This window comes from Dreissena polymorpha, chromosome 3 (assembly GCF_020536995.1).
Source record: "Dreissena polymorpha isolate Duluth1 chromosome 3, UMN_Dpol_1.0, whole genome shotgun sequence".
Taxonomy (NCBI): Eukaryota; Metazoa; Mollusca; class Bivalvia; order Myida; family Dreissenidae; genus Dreissena; species Dreissena polymorpha.
The window spans coordinates 107,200,028-107,219,452 of NC_068357.1; the positions used below are offsets into that span (position 1 = coordinate 107,200,028).

The 19,425-nt window shown below is 35.4% G+C and overlaps 1 long non-coding RNA gene across 1 annotated transcript; it reads left to right on the forward strand.

Annotated features, from left to right (window-relative positions):
- The first annotated feature begins 2,891 nt into the window (after positions 1 to 2,891).
- Positions 2,892 to 5,318, forward strand: LOC127870904 (uncharacterized). The gene is made up of 2 exons (XR_008044984.1): positions 2,892 to 4,191; positions 4,338 to 5,318. It is a non-coding gene; the product is annotated as an uncharacterized LOC127870904 (long non-coding RNA).
- The last annotated feature ends 14,107 nt before the right edge of the window (positions 5,319 to 19,425 follow it).

Below are 19,425 nucleotides of genomic sequence, written 5' to 3' on the forward strand. Positions count from 1 at the left end.
TCCCGAAACTTTAACCAAAACTTTAACCTTGGTCATAACTGTTGCAATATTGAACATAGCAACTTGATATTTGGCATGCATTTGTATCTCATGGAGCTGCACATTTTGAGTGGTGAAAGGTCAAGGTCATCCTTTAAGGTCAAAGGTAAAAAAAAAAGTCAAAGCGGCGCATTAGGGGGCATTGTGTTTCTGACAAACACATCTCTTGTTTGGTAGATTTCTGATTAAGACTAATATATATGAAAAATGTTTATATATTTTTTTTATCTTGATTTTTATGCACCCTTTCGGAGAAAAGGGGATACATAGTTTTCACACTGTCCGTCTGTAAGTCTGTCTGTCTGTCAGTCTGTCGCACTTTTCATGTCCGCTCTCTAATTCAAATAGTTTTCATCCGATCTTTACGAAACTTAGTCAGACGTTGTATCTAGACAATATCTAGGTCAAGTTCGAATATGGGTCATGCCGGGTCAAAAACTAGGTCACAGGGTAGAAAAAACAAATCCAATGGAAGTAATAAGCTTTAAATGGACATAATTATCTGACCTGCCAAATTAAATATTTTTGTTAAATAAATCAAAGCGGCGCAGAAGGCGGCATTGTGTTTCTGACAAACACATTGTGGTAAAAGGTCAAGGTCATCCTTCAAGGTCTAAGGTCAAAAATCCAAATCCAAGGGAAGTAATAAGCTTTAAAGGGAGATAATTATTCAATATTGAACATAGCAACTTGATATTTGGCATGCATGTGTATCTCATGGAGCGTCACATTTTGAGTGGTGAATCTCGTCACGGTGGTGGCTTTTAATTATTTGCTTCTAAAAATATAGAGATTATATATTTCCTTACCAAGAATTTAAGTTCTTTTCACAGTTACTGTACATATTTTTTATTTTGATTATTTATGACTCAAATGATTGATTTGTCAAAGTTTTTTTTTAATGATATAATTATCATTTCTTTCCTGTACTAATTTGTGAACGGTAGGGTTCATTACATACCTGTGGGCTTATGTCCATAGATACATGATGAACTCTGGCTATGATCTCTTTGATAAACCACAAGCCTTGGTTGTCAGTGATGTCTGACTTGGTCATTTTTTACTGTCTACAGACCCCCACCACCACCACCCAGGTTGATTTGGACAAAATCCAAGGGAAGTAATAAGCTTTAAAGGGAGATGATTTCTATACCTGCCAATTGATAAATAGAAATTTTATTTCAAAGCGGCGCAGTAGGGGGCATTGTGTTTCTGACGAACACATGTCTTGTTTATGGTATGCTATGATATTAAGCAAAAAAAGTCCAGACTTATATTTGGGCACGCCCCCTTCCCACATTTGATCTTTTACAAGACTCTGTTAAAATTTGACTTAAACTTTCAGATGGTTTTTATCTAAGATAGCTTATTGCTTATCTAAGAATTTCACTAATGGCACGCGTTCATGGCTGGGCATTAGTGGCAGATATATTGAAGGCGGACACAAATTACTGTTTTAATCAAAAAGAGATAAATCATAAACGCCGCTTTAAGTAAGTAACATTGTAGGTATGCATTCTTGCATGAGGTATCTTATCCACAATTTAATTCTATTTTATTCTATATTGAACATAGAAACTCGATATTTGGCATGCATGTTTATCTTATGGAGCTGCGCATTTTGAGTGGTTAATCTACAGTCACGGTAGTGGCTTTTAATTATTTGCTACCCCCCCCCCCCCCGGTTGGATTGGACAAAATCCAAGGGAAGTAATAAGCTTTAAAGGGAGATGTTTTCTATACCTGCCAAATGTTAATAGAAATTTTATTGTGAAACATTTCAATATTGCATAAATTATATTAATTAAGTACAGGTCTATCCTGTGTCAGTTCACTAGTCTGTATCTGTGGTAATGGGTTGTAAAAATGCTTTGTTGCATGTTTTTGTTTTGATGTGTTTTACATTAGTTGATTCTCCATCAATTTGCTCTGTTTGAGATGTTAATTATTTTCCTAAAACAAGCATATTTGCTTTGAACTGTTTGTTGTTAAGTTCTTATAATCATAATGTATATTTAGCTCGACTATTATATATGAAATATATGTAGTGGAGCTATCCGACTCACCCCGGTGCTCACCCTGGTGTCGCATTAGCGTTAGCCTGAGCGTGCAAATGTTAAAGTTTGCGTACCACCCCAAACATTTCCTATGTCCCTTGACATCAAGCATTTTGTAAGAATTATGGCCCTTTTTCCACTTAGAATATGCATATTATTGATAACTCTATGTTAAAGTTTGCGTACCACCTCAAATATTTTCAATGTCCCTTGACATATTGCTTTTATATTTTGCATACTTCTTTACCAACATGACCCCAACCTATAAACAAGAGCAGACAACTGTATCAAGCATTTTGTAAGAATTATGGCCCTTTATTCACTTAGATTTTCTATGTTAAAGTTTGCGTACCACCTCGAATATTTTCTATGTCCTTTGACATATTGCTTTTATATTTTTCACACTTCTTTACGAACATGACCCCAACCTATAAACAAGAGCAGACAACTGTATCTAGCATTTTGTAGGAATTATGGCCCTTTTTTGTCTTTAACTTTGAATATTTTGTTAATTTTTGTGTTAAGATCCACTTTACTCCGTAAGTATTAAGGCTATTGCTTTCAAACTTCAAATACTTTCTTACTATCATGATGTACTGTACCTGGCAAGTTGAATTCGACCTTGACGTTTGAATGATCTTGACTCAAGCTCAAATTAATAAATTTTGCCTAAATTGCCATAACTTCTTTATTTATGATCAGATTTGATTCATACTTTGACAAAAAAACACTTACCTGACATACCACAATGGACTCCACCCAAACTAGCCCCCACGCCCCACGCCCCAACCCAGAACCCCCCCCCCAAAAAAAAAAAAATTATTATTTTTTCTTTTTTTTGAAAGATCATCTATTAAATGACCACCCACCCACATTATACCCCCCTCTCCATGATGGCTTACGTTATACTGTCAAGCACTCGAATAGTCTAGTGGCTGTCTTCTGACAGCTCTTGTTATGCCTCCTGGCAGGGTGGCATATAGCAGTCGCACTGTCAGTCGTCTGTCCAGCATTCTGTTTTCCAGCATTTTTTTTATGCAACGCTTTCAGATATTTAGCTGAATTTTGGCATGTGAGTCTACCTACTTAACATACAGATGAAGTGTGAGTTTCATTCTGGTCCATTGAATTTTGGCGAAGGTTTGGGTCTGGGACTTAATAATTTAGTAAGGGGTATTGTGCTTCACAAACATGTCACGTTAATTCATGATTTATTATTTAAAATCAAGTTACTAGCAATTAAGATATTGTTGGTAAAAGTGACATAATTAATTGATTGTTGTCATGAGGGTGGTAATTAATATATCTCATCTTAAGGAGCAAGTCCGAGAAGTATTATACAGTTTAGTTAAGTTTGTCAATTGTAAACAACAACAAAGAGTGCTGTGTGTATTTCTAGTTATTTTTCATGGTGTTTTATGTTTATATTTTGTACTTGGTCTGAGTATATGCATGAATAGACCATAGGATTGTGAAAGAAATTATGCCTTCATCAAAAAGACTCTGTGAAACCTGTAAAACAGACAAATATGAAAAAAATAATGTGAGCTTAGTAAGACTCAGACACTGTCTGACAAGAAATTTGAAAAGTTCACATGTAACAGGCATGCCTTGTTATGCCCATTTCGAAGAAGAAGGGGTATATTTTTTTGCTTGCTGTCTGTCTGTAGACCAGTCTGATTGTCTATACAACAGTTCGTTTCCGATCAATAATTCGTCAACTGTTTGGCTTGATACTTCACATGTGCATTGTCCTTGGACATTACATGACCCCTATTGAAATTGGGGTAACTAGGTCACTTAGTGTGAAAATCATTTCCAATCAATAACTCGTCAACGAATTGACCGATTTGCTTGATACTTCACATGCGCATTGGCCTTGGACAGTAGATAACCCCTCTTTAAATTGGGGTCACTAGGTCAAGGGTCAAGGTCACTATCACACTTAGTGTGAAAATTGTTTCCGATCAATAACTCATCAATGAATAGACCGATTATCTTGATACTTCACATGGGCATTGGCCTTGGACAGTAGATGACCCCTATTGAAATTGGAGTCACTAGTTCAAAGCCTGGTCACTGTAAGATCTACTAGGTCAAGGTAACTATCACACTAAGTGTGATAATCATTTCCGATCAATAACTTGTCAAAGAATTGATCCATTTGGCTTGATACTTAACATGTGCATTGGCCTTGGACAGTAGATGATCGCTATTGAAATTGGTGTCACTAGGTCAAAGGTCAAGGTCACTATCACACTAAGTGTGATAATTGTTTCCGATCAATAACTCGTCAACGAATTGGCTTGATACTTCACATGTGCAGTATCAATGAAAATTGTTTCTGATAAATAACTCGTCAATGAATTGACCGCTCAGCTTGATACTTCCCATGTGTGTTGGCCTTGGACAGTAGATGACCCCTATTGAAATTCAGGTCACTATGTTAAAGGTCAAGGTCACTGTCACAATAAGTGTGAAAATTGTTTTCGATCAATATCTCATCAACAAATTGACCGATTGGCTTTATACCTCACGTGGGCATTGGCCTTGTACAGTAGATGACCCCTATTGAAATTGAAGTCACTAGTTCAAAGCCCTGTTTGGAGGGGCATATGTCGCCGACCGCGGAAGACTTGTTGACAGCAATTTTCCTAATCTTTTACAACATTTCAAAATAATCAGACATGTCGGACACGTCATTCAAATATTGTTTTCAGTCTGCTAGAAGTGAAGGAATAGTGCTTTGCACCCGTCTGCTGTTCAGTCAGTCAGATAATGGATTAATAGACAATGTTGATTTCGAGCTAAAATGTTGTGAGCTTATTAACCTTTGAATATAGGTATATCAGTAGAAAGGCTATAGGAGGAAAAGAAGGCACTCATGAGTTGGAGGTCAAAGGTCAAGGTCACAGTCTAAATTATCAATTTTCAATTCCCATAATTACATAACCCTTATGTTATTTAAATTATGGTAAAAAACTTATGATACATTCCTTATTGTAGATATGTCATGTATGTGTGCTGTTAATGCTCAAGAATTATAATGACTGCCTAAGGCTAAAATTGTTTCAGGTCAGTTACAGTAGGGGGCTTACATGTTTTATGACTATGTTTGGTTTATTTTATTGTTGCATGAATGCTTTTTAGTGTGTCTGTTTTTCCCATTTACAGATCATTAAAGCTTACTGCATTTTATTGCATTAAACATGAAAAATCGAATCTCAATGTTTTTATTAGCACAATGTGCTCATATTGAGCTTTTGTGATCGCCTTTTTGTCCAGCGTGCGGCGTCAACATTTGCCTTGTTAACACTCTAATGGCCACATTGATTGTCCAATCATCAAGAAAATTTGGTCAGAAGATTGGTCTCAATAATATCTTGGATGAGTTCGAAAATGGTTACGTTTGCTTGTAAAACATGGCTGCCAAGGGGTGGGCATTTTCCCTTATATAGCTATTTATGGCTATACTAAAATCTTGTTAACGTTCTAGATGCCACATTTATTGTCTGATCTTCATGAAACCTGGTCAGAAGATTCATCCTAATAATATCTTGGACAAGTTCAAAAATGATGCGGGTTGGTTCAAAAACATGGCTGCCAGGGGGCGGGGCAATTTTCCTTATATGGATTTAGTAAAACCTTGTTAACACTCTAGAGGCCACATTTATTTTCCGATCTTCTTGAAACTTGGTCAGAAGATTTGTCCCAATGATATCTTGGATGAGTTCGAAAATGGTTTCGGTTGCTTTAAAAACATGCATGGCCACCAGGGGACGGGACATTTTTCCTTATATTGCTATATATGGCTATAGTAAAATCTTGTTAACACTCTAGGGGCCACATTTATTGTCCAATCTTCATTAAACTTAGTCCGAGAATTCATCCCAACAATATCTTTGAGAAGTTAAAAAATGATGCCGCTGGGTTGAAAATCATAGCCGCCAGAAGGCGGGGCATTTTTCCTTATATGGGTATAGTAAAACCTTGTTAACTCTCTAGAGACCCACATTTATTTTCCGATCTTCATGAAAATTGGTCAGAAGATTTGTCCCAATGATATATTGGATGAGTTCCAAAATGGTTTTTGTTGCTTTAAAAACACACCTGAAAGCTGGGCATTTTTCCTTATATGGCTATATATGGCTTTAGTAAAACATTGTTAACACTTTAGAGGCCACATTTATTTCCAATCTTCATGAAATTTGATCATCATGAAACATTGTCAGAAGATTTTTCACAATGATATCTTGGACAAGTTCGAAAATGGTTCCAGTTGCTTGAAAAATATGGCCCCCAGGGGCCTGTGCATTTTTCTTTATATGGCTTCATGAAACTTTGTCAGAATATTTGTTTTAATGATATCTTGGATGTGTGTAAAAATGGTTTTGGTCTGTAGAAAAACGTGGCTGCCAGGGTGTTCACTAGTCATGAAAGTTTGTAAGAACATTTTGTTCTTATGACATCTTGGGCTGCACGGGACAGGTAGTTCCTTTGAATCTCAGGTGAGCGACTTTGGGCCATTCAGGCCCTCTTGTTTTGTTGATCGTATGTACATGGGATATGATATGTTATCAGGATAGCACATGGCCATATCGTCCTATTGGTGCAAAAAGGTCCCACGTGCCTTTAAATTTCAATTTCACATGGTACCTTTTTGCACCTAGAGGGCGATATGTTCGTCCAAACGACCGTGGTTGCTTTAAAGGGTGCAATTTGGGCTCAATTCACATGTTGACAAGATTATGGCAATTAGTCATAATTCACTTTATAGACGAGATTATGTTGTCAAGGTGAGAAGTGGTATACTAATCACTTTGCTAATCGGACAGCCAAAGTACATTATAACTTAACATATGGAAAACGGTAAATCATTTCACATAAACGTATCTTTTATTAAAGGCACATTAGTAATAAGACTTAATACACTCTTGTAGCATTTAAATATACATGTAAGAAAATATTAATAATTTCTACGTCATTACCTCAGTGCGCGGGTATGTTTGAATTGAAACAAGACGACCAAAGACCTTAGGTCAGTCACCTATAAGATCTAATTAAACTGAGTTAATCTGAGTACTTTCAATATGGTTTTACGAAAAAAAGGCGTATTCAAGTGCCACTGTAGCATATCAGGAAACGTGCCCAGCACCCTGGCGACCATGTTATTTTACGGACCGGAACCATTTTTATCTTTGGCCAAGATATTATAAGAAAATAATCAAAGTACTGACAGTACTGGTGTACGATGCTGTTGAAGAGAATTGATATAAAAGCATCTACTAGTATTTAAGTATATCTACATCACAACAATTGTGTATGTGGGTACGAACATTTTGGGTAGGAAAAGAAACTGGTACGAAAATTTTGGGTACAAAAATTTTGCCAAAAAAATTGGGTACGAAAAAAGATTTGGTTACGAAAAAAAATGGGTAGGAAAAAATATTGGGTACGGAAATAAATTTGGGTACGAGCAAAAATTTGGGTAGGAAAAAAAATTGGGTACGAAAATGGGTACGAAAAATGTAGGGTACGAAAAAAGGGGTGGGGGTACGGGTAAGTAGTACCCGTAGGGAACTTGATTCATTCAGCAAAAATGGGGGGAGGGTTACATTTTCGATCAAATATAACAAGAAATATCTTTAAAAAGATATTCGACGTGTAATTTCCCTATCACTTATCTTAAAAAACGCTCTGTTACAGTGAAACGTTTGTGGGTTATAACATTACGTTTCAGCATATAAATTCAAAACTTGACTTGCTCTTTAATTACACCATGCTCTTTAATTTCACATGTAAATCATACCAAACTTAATGTTTCGTTGTTTTCTTTTCTAAGTTAATGATGCTATGTGTTCGGACGTGATTTCACATGCCCATGTGCATGAACATATAATTTTTCTCTTTGGATTTTTTTCCCCTCTAATTCAATAAGCTTAGGCATGTTTGTTCGTTAAGTACGACACTACATGATGATTTCCGAAAGTAGGTATGAGCACATAGTCGTTAGAGAGAGCACTTCAATACGTGAGTTCGCCCATGAACACATGGTAAAGTTAACTAAATCTCCGCGATATGACCTAATATGTGTTTAAAACAGGAAACAATATCCAACAAACGAATGAATTATCAAACATAGTATGTGTACTGATATGGCTCTGTAATTTCTGTTTGAAAAGTTTAGTAACTATGTCAAAAGAAGAAAAGACGCACAAGAGCGACTTTCATAGATGTCATATAGCTATTATGCTGTTAATAAACCATAGTCGCTACAACGTTTACAAATGGCAGGTTCAAAATATTCGTTTTCTTTACACTCATGATCGCGTTGAAAGTTAATTATACACGTTTTAATTTGCAATTTATTTACTGAATCACGACAAATTTCAAATACAATACAGAAAATGCATAGTTGTTTCATTGATCTATAAAAATACATGTATAATGGATTGACTATAACTGATTTAAAATTAACGTTTTCAAACTATTATTTAATCTTTTCCCCAGAATATGCTGTCCTATTTATAGCTGAGCTTCCTATACCTTTATCAATAATAATCAGCGAGGTATGCCGATTAGAAAAATCGAGCTGTCTCAATCGGACTGGCTCGGTCTTTTACATAGGTCGCCATTGTGAAGAATTTTTTCATGGTATGATAACTTAGACGAGCTGCTTCGCAGTATCGTCAACAATGTTTTGAGTAAGATTCGTGTACATTTGTCATTAAGGTGACCTCTAGAGTGTTAACAACGTTTCACAATCCAAGATCTATCGACACACATTGATAGATCATTGATATAAGTAGCCCACCTCGGTGACAATATTTTTCAACGGATGAAAACCATTTTCGAACTCGGCCGAGATATCATCAGCTTAAGTTAGGTGAGGACGTCGTATGCAGAGTGGACACATTTTAACAGGGACATATACACGGCTGTTAATCACGAGCGCAACCTCTTTTTTGAGATGCTTTAATAAATGAGCCAATGTTACTTCCGAGGTGGCGCTTAGGATATTTTTACAGGGTGATTATGTTTTTATGATTTTAAATATATTTCGCATTAGTTTAAAAAATCGGACAATGTAGTGCGATTCAGCGAAGATAAGTTTAGCCAAAAATGTACAGAAACATAAATTAATTACCCGTTTACCCATTTTAAAACGTGAGAAGCTTTATAAGTTATGGCATGATGGAGTTACTGATATTTCGTTTATTTAATTATTTTTATTTTCAATGCATTTTATTTCATTAAAAACCTTATTTGTTTAAAAAAAAACAATAATATTTATCAAAGCATACCAAAAGTGTGGAAATTATATTATGTTTATGCCATTTGTGAAAACATGGTATTTCTTGATTTAAGAGAGGCCATATTTACGGCAATTTTGGATTTAGACCCGATTGGAAAAACAACAAAATCTGTTGACACGAAAACACAAATTTACCACAGACAGTGTAGATTATCATCAGCATATTATTCCAATTAAACCTTTCAATCATGCAGCGTTAACCTCTTTTTCTTCTAGAGCTCAATGTGAGATTTGATATGCCCTTTGTTTATGTTTTTTTTTTATATCTTTACTTTAACTATTATAATTAAGAGAAATGTATTTTTATGTTAAAAAATATTTTGCATGCACTTTAAAGTATCAAACAGGTCAGAATACATAAACATAACAAGTTAAAAGACTAGTATATCTCAAAATATATCAAAATGCGCATTAGGCTTTTTTTCTTTATATTTGTTATTTACCCCATCCACCTTTCTTGTCTTGAATATCACCATTATTGAACATATTATATTTTTATATTCCGTAGCCCCATAGGTATGTTTAACTGTAGTTATGAAAATAATTATATCTAAACTCTTTTTCAGGTACAATTTAAAAACATGACATAAGAACAAAAACACATGTTTTTTGTGTACCGTTTTTAATTGATATAGTCATTTTTTTCATTTATTTTTTAATAATGCACCAAAACATTTATTCATTTAATAAGAATAATGTGTGCTTAAATTGAATGGCTTTAATGAAACAGCTTACCAAAAACCATGGGAAATATATGTTGTTTGTGTCGTTTGCGAAAAAACGGTATTTCAAATGTTTTTGGTCGGCCATCTTGGCAGCCAACTTGGATTAAGGCCCGTGGGCATACACATTTTCTTTGGAGCAAATTTTTATTTTACCCAATACAATGCAGACCATCATCAGCATTAAAAAAAAGTCAAATCATGCACCGTGGACCTCCGTTCCTACTAGACTAATAACCCCACTACAAACGTTAAAATATCGTTATCTTAAAAGAGCATTACAACAAACCGTATTCAATGCATTCCCAGTATCATCGACAACAAATAATGACGGTTCATTCAATGTTTCTCATATGTTAAATACAAAACTTAATGTTAACAAACATTTTTATTTTACACTGCATGTTAGTAAAACGTAATATGATTGGTCAGGGCACTGCGCTATACCAAATCATTTGAAAAATGGCCAATCAGATGAAGCATTTTAAAATCCTATGTATTTGAACAAAATTGTTTTGTACAAGAAAAAATTCAGCATTATAGTATGCCATCATTTGTATTTAATTAAGCAAGACATGTTTTTGAATCTGGTTTGTTTTAATGTACATTCTACTTGCTGTTGTGTTTACTTGGTGACACCCATGACTTACGTTTAAAGACTGTTTTATGTTTGACGCTTAATTCTGGATCGCTCTGTTAATTGAAATAACTTATTTTTCATTTGAATTAAAACAATGGCTATTCTAATTTCAATTAAGACAAGGCAAACATTATGAAAGCCGATTAATTGGTATTTGATAGGCAATTTCTCATTACTCCCAATGCCTGTGGTAGATGTGTGTACATGTTTTTAAAAATAGTGGAGTTGAAGTATGCTTCATCCACAGCTGAATGGTGTATTCTGTTTGGTCTTTCAAGTTGTGATGCTGGATTGTTTACTTTCTACACCCATTATTTAATCTTAAACAAATTAGCATAATAATACATTTGGCTGGTCAATAATATGTTTTTTTCAATGATGCCTTTATTAATGACATCTGATGCAATTCTCTCAGATATTATTTTGAGAATGCTTGCTTTTGTAAAGCCATCGTATTGCATGTAACAAGAAACAACATGCATGCTAGAATGTCAAAGAATTGTTAGAATTCCTGCTACAAGCCTGTATGACCTTGACGTTTAACCTCTTGACCTCAAATTCGATAGCTGCCATTCTTTCTTCAAAGTTACCAGCATACCAATTTAGATTATCCTCGGTCAAATTGTTCTCTAGATATCATGCAGAACCCAATTTCTAGATACTAGTTCATGTGACCTCATCTTTTGACCCGGTGTCCCAAAATTATAATGTTTTTTTTTTCACCCTCAATACCACTATACCAATTTGCATGATCGTAGGTTAAGACAATCTCAAAATATAGTGCTAAAAGAATTTCATTTTACAATCCCATGTGACCTTTATCTTTGAATTGTTGACCTTAACATCAATGGCTGTCATTCTTTACTCCCAAGTAACCAGCATTCTTATACAGATTTTCCGAGGCCCAAACAATCTCTAGATATCATGCAGATAACAATTCATTGATGTAAGCTCATGTGACCTTGACCTTTGACCTGGTGCCCTCAAAATCAAAAAGCATTTTCGTTTCAATCCATATAACAACTTTACCATTTTGCATGATACAGGTCAATCTGTTTTAAAAATATAATGTCAAAACTATTTCCGTTTACAAATCCATGTGACCTTGGCTTATGACCTGGTGACCTTAAAATCATCAGGAATCCTCGCCTTCACCCAGGTAACCATTATATAAAGTTGCATGATCATAGATAGAAGCATTCTTATTATATTGCATGGAAACAAATTTAATAGTTCAAGCATTCTGAAATAAATCCGTCTAAGAAAATCAGAATTCCGCCTTAATCTTAACAGGAAAATGGTCCCTCTTAGGCGGAAAAAAGAAAGGCGTATCTTTTTCCGTGTTAAATGAGCGGATAATATTACTTTGCTCTTTCACTTAGGGAGAGTTTGTCACTTTGATAAATTTTGTAGGCGGAAATTTGGACTTTGTTTTTGAAGTGTCAGGCGGATTTTCAACTTAGACTTTTGGACAAAGTGGAATTTTATGCTTAGAAATTATTGTAGATATTTCTATCAGACTAAAAATATGTATAGGCTAATGATTTGATTGGGTATTTGATAGACATTAACAAATTACCTGTATGAAATAATGGGGCGGATTCCGGGCCTAATCGAGACGGAATTGGCACGTAATGTTGGAATTACGCCCGTACAAACTACAACTGGCGGAATGAGTTTTACGCCCGGAACTAAAATTATTTCAGGGCGTAATTCAACTGTTTTTTCAGGGCGTAAAACAAATCCTTGCGTCTTTGTATACTTAGTATTTGTATGATGGAGGTTTGTGAACAGAATTCTGCCTTTTGTTTCTTTCGCGGGGCAGAATTTGATATTTGTGAAGCCACATGACGGAGCGTAATATTGAACTTAGCACATTTCTATGAAGCTGAACAATAACTTAATAAATTTAATTTAAACCAAAGTAGAAAACAAAATTTTACCAGTAACTTATAACTTAATAAACGTTTTTAAATAAAAATATTTAAGTTTATTTATACATTTGTACAATCAATGGACATTCATTATAGACACAACTATTCCAGTCACAGTATAATTCATACAGCATAAAGCTTTGCTCTAATTTATGATGTTCATGTTCAGATTCTAAAACATATTTGGGAGTTTGTTTATACTTAATTTGTGAGCAGCTGTAAAGGAGACAGACTTGTGACTTGTGATCATGAATAATACTCTTAGATTCTGCATTTATTGGCATTGCTGGTAATTTTTTTTTTGATTTAGGACATACATGTAACAATAACACATTTTAAATATATTTTATCTATTGCTGACTTTGACAGTTTTCACTTATAATTTTAAGTCTGAGGGATGACCATGCATTACAAATCTATTTTAACATATTTTTTTAATTCACTCCTTTAATTCTTCTGATTTTTGTGTGCATATTTTGCCCCTTTTTAATTATTATTTCATAATTACAATAATGACTGTAAAGTTTAATAAAGAACAAGACTTGGTTGTTTTCACCATTTAAAGGTTTCCTTAATAACAAAACACACAACAGTCTATTTAATTAATTACTCTATAATATTTTTTTATAGTACTTAAGATTTCCCCAGTCTGAAACACCATAAAAATGAACATAAATATACCAATGTTAATTTAATCTCAGATAAAAACTGACAGCCAGCTGACTTGATTGTGGTATTTTGCTGCACCAATTCTCACTGAGCACTGAGTCGTGTGTTTCAGAGTTTATTTACAGGTCCTACTGGCCTCTTCACGAGGTTACGGTAGCCCGACCTGCCCCTGTGACCTCTCAGGGGAAAAAGATTAATTTTAGAGTCAAAGTAGGTCAAATTTACCCCGGCTTCCCGGGTATTCGCCAAATACTTTAATTTTTAAAAGAGTTCGTTGCACGTTGGCCAATGAGACCTTAATGTGCTATCTACCTAAAGGTGGTGATGAGGAGCGGATCCCGCCGAGTGTCCCGCACATTACTAATGTACAAGACACTCAACGCGACCCACATCCCAACACCACCCGGTACGTAGGACCCGGAACACACACACGTATCGCTCTCACACCCCCACTCATTACGGGTGGCGCGTATGAGAGCGCCACGCCCGTGTGTTCCGGGTTCCTTGGTGGTGATCTGTGACATCTGTACACGTTTATAGTTTTAAAATGTGGGGGAAGATAGCAAGCTATCTTTTTGGCCATTTTCTAAAGAAACCTCCACATTTTACCAAATTACATTATTGTTTGATCTCCTTTTGTCATACGTTATTTATATTGGTGTATATATTGTTATATGTTTTGGAACTTTTGTTACATATTAAAAACGGTCAGTCAATGACCATTTAACCACAGCGTATGTTTTGTGTGTTACTTCCACCCAGTTGCATAAAGACAAACTATACGAAATACCGTATCAGTGTTTTTTATGCGTTGGGTGAAAGGAACGGCAATCAGATAGACTGTAGCCTATCTACAGAACAATCGGATACGCTCGGCTATTTTCCCTGTAAACAAGGTTAGAACCGGATCAAACCAGTTCATTGTTAGTGTTCTAGAAGGCAAGCGGCTAAACAAAGGAACAATGGAAAAAATTCGTTTTACCCACCACCTCCCCAATCTCCTCACAAAGCGGCACATGCATGCAGGAAATAAATTGTTTTATTTTAACGAGTATATTTTGCAACAACTTTTTGTATGTTGGGCTTCTAATTGACTGCATTGTCAAAAGAAGCCTTACAGAGCACGCCATTGAGGTCTTTTCTAAAGAAATCCATGTACTTTACATATCTAATGAATGCCATTTTCTAAAGAAACCTCCACATTTTACCAAATTACATTATTGTTTGATCTCCTTTTGTCATACGTTATTTATATTGGTGTATATATTGTTATATGTTTTGGAACTTTTGTTACATATTAAAAACGGTCAGTCAATGACCATTTAACCACCATTGTCATACGTTATTTATATTGGTGTATATATTGTTATATGTTTTGGAACTTTTGTTACATATTAAAAACGGTCAGTCAATGACCATTTAACCACAGCGTATGTTTTGTGTGTTACTTCCACCCAGTTGCATAAAAACCATCTGTGCTTATCAGGCTTCAGTGGATTGGTTAATAATTCACAGGAAGTGGTGGAGGTTGCTGTTTGCATTGAAAACATTGAGAGCGTTTAAGCAATTCACTGACTTTGAACTAAATTGTCAGTATAATGCTTAAGCAAAATGAGGACTAAACTGTAGCGAAAAAATGTCTTGCAGGGAGTATTGTGTAAAAATCAATTTGTATTTAATACAATGTGGAAATAAACAATAAGTTTGTTGCAAAAGAGGTTCAAAGTGGCTGGTTTAACTGTGATTTGGTCTCATCAAATTCCTGTGTTTTTGGAATAGTCTGCAGAACAGCATAAAAGGTTGGTATTTTAACTCCTAAAATTTCCTCTTTTATTTAGATTATTGACTGCCTATAATTGTAATTGTATTTGTGTACTGTCCCAGTGGGAAATGTAAAAAGATGATGAAAAGTAGACGGGCATTTGAAGAAAAAACAACACAGTTTGAAACTAAAATGAAAATACACAAATTTCTTTAGAATATATAGTAAGTACTTAAATTAACAGATCTTCAGATAATGTCATAGAATTTGGGAGAAAGGTTGCTGGTGGCATAACTTTACCATCTCGGACCTCGAAAGCCGCATCACAAATTGAGAAATTCGTTAGCAAGAAAGCACTGTTGAAAAAAAACATCTTGTGAAAAAATGAACTTTTTATATTTGCTCTGTGTGCAGCGCCCGAATGATGAGCACAAAGCGGTCCTTGACAAAGGAAAGCTGGATTTGTTGATAGGTAAATCACAATTTTACTATACAAGTTATTGTATTAATAGTTTTAAATAGTTAAATTCAAAATAAAGATAAATTCGAATGATATGATAAGTGCTCCTGGGCTAGGCATAATAACAGAGTGTCTCAGTACCTTGCCGCCCCAAGATCCAAACCTGCCCTTTTTGACCCCCAGCATGCCCTTAATTGGATCTGATGACATTATTTTACAGGAAATTCAATGAATTTTCAATAAACTAATTTTATTTTAACAGTGAAACTAGTTTTATCAATAAAAAAAGAAAAATGAAAATGCATGTAATATTAAATAATATGCATATAAAGCACATGTTATTTTAAAATATTCCACAGGGATAATATCCAAGCACGTTCAAAAGTGCACAATATATATTGCCAAATTTGGACTCTGCCTTTTTTAAATCCTAGCTGCAAGGCCCTGGATTATATAAAAAGTTTGAAAAACAATTTATTCTACATAAGTTATCAACAGAATTTGCAATAGGTGAACTTTAGTTGTACTTAATATCAATTTGCATTTCAGATTATGCCATAGGATGGGGAGAATCGCGGACCTGAACAATGCTGTGATAGAGAGGAATTCCTACTCAAGAAAGCAGTTTAAAAAACGCCTTCAATGTGAAAGAGTGAACTTTTTATTTTGGCCGTGTATAAGAACACTTTTTTTTAAAAAGTGCATGTCTATCAAATTATTTGTTTAATGTATATATTATGAATATTTTTGTTGTATGTCTTTAAAAGCTACATTGTAAAAGTATCATAGCAATGCGGAACGAAAACGCGTACATTTTCCGCATAAGTTCCGCATTTTTTGTGAATGCGGAAAAAATGCGGGGATTTTCAGCATTTGTTCCGCATTTGCAGAAGTATAAAATATAAAATGGTGATCCATCTTTTTAAAATGTATTATCTTAAAATAAATATAAAGATACTATGTAAAATATATCTCGTCATAATTTTGACTAGTTTTTAGCTAACCTGAGCACAAAGTGCTCATGGTGAGCTTTTGCGATCGCCTTTTGTTTTTTTCAAATAGCCCATCTTAAATGAGTATATTTACACTATGCATGTAATCCGATTTCCGCCCGTTATCTAAATTACGCCCGTAATCTAAGTTATGCCCATAATTTTAACATTCCGCCTGTAATCTGAATTCCGCCCGTAAACTACTTTCCGCCCGTAATTTGAAATTACGTCCCACCTCATTTACATATTTCGCCCCTTTTTTCCACCCGGATTGCGCCCGGAATCCGCCCCTCTTCTTAAAATCATATATAGAAAGTACGACTGGAAATATTTTTTACGCCCGGAATTTAGTTTGCGATTCCGTGCCGATTCCGGGCGGAACATTTCGTACAGGAACAGTGCAGGACGTGAGCTTCCTTACTAAAGGATTCCTTCACAATGCCTTACGGTCACCATATTTTTAGCTCACCTGAGCACAACGTGCTCATGGTGAGCTATTGTGATCGCCTTTTGTCCGTCGTCCGTCGTGCGTCGTGCGTTGTGCGTCCGTCGTCAACATTTGCCTTGTGAACACTCTAGAGGCCACATTTGTTGTCCGATCTTCATGAAACTTGGTGAGAACATTTGTCCCAATGATACCTCGACCCAGTTCGAAACTGGGTCATGCTGGGTCAAAACTAGGTCACTAGGAAAAAAAAGAAAAACCTTGTGAACACTGTAGAAGTCACATTTGATGCCCAATCTTCATGTTACTTTGTCAAAATGTTTGTCTTAATGATATGTTGGTTGAGTTCATAAATGATTCCGGTCCATAAATGGTTCCGGTCCATTGAAAAACATGGCCGCCAGCGGGCGGGGCAGTATTCCTTATATGGCTATAGAGAAACCTTATGAACACTCTAGAAGTCACAATTTTTGCCCAATCATCATGAAACTTGCTCAAAACTTTGGTTTCATTGATATCTCGGACGAGTTCGAAAAGGTCACAATGTCAAAAAAAAAGAAAAACCTTGTGAACACTGTAGAAGTCACATTTGATGCCCAAACTTGATGTAACTTTGTCAAAATGTTTGTCTTAATGATATGTTGGTTGAGTTAAAAAATTGTTCCGGTCCGTTGAAAAACATGGCCACCAGGGGGCGGGGCAGTATTCCTTAAATGGCTATATAGAAACCTTGTGAACCCTCTAGAAGTCACAATTTTTTGCCCAATCATCATGAAACTTGGTCAAAACATTGGTTTTATTGATATCTCGGATGAGTTTGAAACTGGTCCAGATCGGTGAAAAAACATGGTTGCCAGGGGGCGGGGCAGTTTTCTCTATATGTATAGAGTGAAAACATTTGAACACTCTAGATGTCACATTTTTAGTCCAATCTTCATGAAATTTGGTCAGAACATTTGTTTCCTGGATACGACGGTTGAGTTTCAAAATGGTTCAGATCGGTAAAAAAACATGGCTGCCAGGGGGGGGGGGGTCTTTTTCCTTATATTTATATAGTAAAAAAAGCTAGTGAATACTCTAGAAGTCACATTTTTTGCCTAATCATCATGAAATTTGGTCAAAACATTGGTTATGTGGACACCTCGGACGAGTTTGAAAATAGTCGTGAACATTTGAAAAACATGGCCATAATGACAGAGGATTATTATTATGTTGATGATTGGTTGGGGATGAAGTGCAACAAACGTATTTTGCCATCTGAAACCCCTTCATTAAATAATCTCAAAATTTTAAGAAGTACCGTAATATTGATTTCACAGAAAATTACTTAAGGGAAAAATAACTGTATATAACAGTTTAGAGTCAGGCCCCAAATTTCTGTGCTGGCCACTTTTCACACATTTCGTTGCATGTAATTTAGACCTGCCGCAGACCAATAAAAAAAACATATGTCACAGCAGGCACCTCATTATCTCCGACAGTTGCTTGATGCCGAACCCCTTGTTTACAGCCCTTTGCAGTGAACAGCATGGAACAGCAATTGCCATACAGTGGTATCAATATAGAGATAAACACATAAATACATCTGTCTGGCATTTATTAGCTCACCTGAGCGATAGCTCGGGTGAGCTATTGTGATCACTCACCGTCCGGCGTCCGTCCGTCCGTCCGTCTGTCTGTCTGTCTGTCTGTCTGTCTGTCTGTAAACAATTTGTAAACATCTTCTTCTACTAAACCATTGAGCCAATTTCAACTAAATTTCATGTGGAGCATCCCTAGGTCATGGGACAAAAGAATTGTTAAAAAAAATTTGATCACATAACCAAGATGGCCGCCATGACCATATATGGTAAAAACCTTAAAAAATCTTCTTGTCAGAAACCGCTCATCAGATTTTCAAAAAAATTCACAGGGATGACCTTTGAAGGCTCCCCTGAAAAAGTTGTTCAAAGAAATTTGATTCGTCAAAAACATGGCCGCAGGAGGTAGTTGAACTTTGCATGTTTATTCGTTTTTGCCTATTTTGTGAAAACTTTCAAAAATCTTCCACATTTTTCATGCAATCTGTATGAAATTTGGTCAGAATGTTTATCTTGAAGAAATCTGGGTTGGGATTGTATTTGGGTCATCTGGGGTCAAAAACTAGATCACTAGGTCAAATAATAGAAAAACCTTGTGTAGACAATAGAGGTTACATTTTACATCCAATCTTTATGAAATTTGGTCAGAATGTTTGTCTTGATGAAATCTGGGTTGGAATTGTATATGGGTCATCTGGGGTCAAAAACTAGGTCACAAGGTCAAATAATAGAAAAACCTTTAACAGCATAATTAATTGTTTTTCACTAAGTGTATTATAATAATTTAAAAATCAGATTAAAGAGAATAAA